The 1,021-nt window shown below is 47.4% G+C and overlaps 1 pseudogene; it reads left to right on the top strand.

The window, feature by feature from the left end:
• The first annotated feature begins 6 nt into the window (after nt 1-6).
• On the top strand, nt 7-560 carry LOC117798882 (annotated as a pseudogene).
• The last annotated feature ends 461 nt before the right edge of the window (nt 561-1,021 follow it).

Here is a 1,021-nt window from a genome sequence, read left to right as displayed (position 1 = left end):
AGAGCTCACCATGGAGTCTGTGCTCGGCTGGGTTTTCCTTGTTGCTCTTTTAAAAGGTAACTCATGGTGAAAAAGAGACATGGAGTATGTGAGTGGATCTGAGGGAGACAAACAGGGGGTGTGTGACAGATACCTGACCAGGATGTCTTGTGTCTGCAGGTGTCCAGTGTGAGGTGCAGCTGGTGGAGTCTGGCGGAGACCTGGTGAAGCCTGGGGGGTCCCTGAGACTCTCCTGTGCAGCCTCTGGATTCACCTTCAGTAGCTATGCCATGAGCTGGGTCTGCCAGGCTCCAGGGAAGGGGCTGCAGTGGGTCGCATGTATTAGCAATAGTGGTAGCACAAGCTACGCAGACTCCGTGAAGGGCTGATTCACCATCTCCAGGGACAACGGCAAGAACACGCTGTACCTGCAGATGAACAGCCTGAGAGCCGATGACACGGCCGTGTATTACTGTGCAAGTCACACAGCGAGGGGACATCAGTGTGAGCCCAGACACAAACCTCACTGTAGAAGGGGATCTGGACCAGCAGGGGGTGCACACTAATCACCAATTCTGTCCTTAAGCCCCAGGAGAAGCTGCAGATGGAGGTTGTGTGCAGGTTTCCTGTCAGGGTCTGGGGTTTCCTCTCCATAGAGCAGTTTCACTCAGGGACCCTCTCTGCACACATGATTCAGTGCTTACTCTTCACTCTCTGACTTAGAAACTTTTTCTACTGGTAGAGCAGATATAATAAAAACCACAAATACAGAATCATTTACATTATTTATTCCTGTCCCTAAATACCAATGTATTAGTATTGGTTATTGTGGACAATGCTGCTATGAACATTGGGGTGCACATGGCCCTTCTCTTCACTACATCTGTATCTTTGGATTAAACACCCAGTAGTACATTTGTTGGATCATAGGGTAGCTCAATTTTTAACTTTTTAAGGGACCTCCACACTCTTTTCCAAAGTGGTTGTACCAACTTCCATTCCCACTAACAATGTATTAAAAAAAATAAAAATAAATAAAATA

The sequence above is a fragment of the Ailuropoda melanoleuca genome, unplaced genomic scaffold, assembly GCF_002007445.2.
Source record: "Ailuropoda melanoleuca isolate Jingjing unplaced genomic scaffold, ASM200744v2 unplaced-scaffold3691, whole genome shotgun sequence".
NCBI classification, from domain to species: Eukaryota; Metazoa; Chordata; class Mammalia; order Carnivora; family Ursidae; genus Ailuropoda; species Ailuropoda melanoleuca.
The sequence above is the reverse complement of the archived record's forward strand: the minus strand, read 5'-3'. Positions and strand labels throughout refer to the sequence as shown.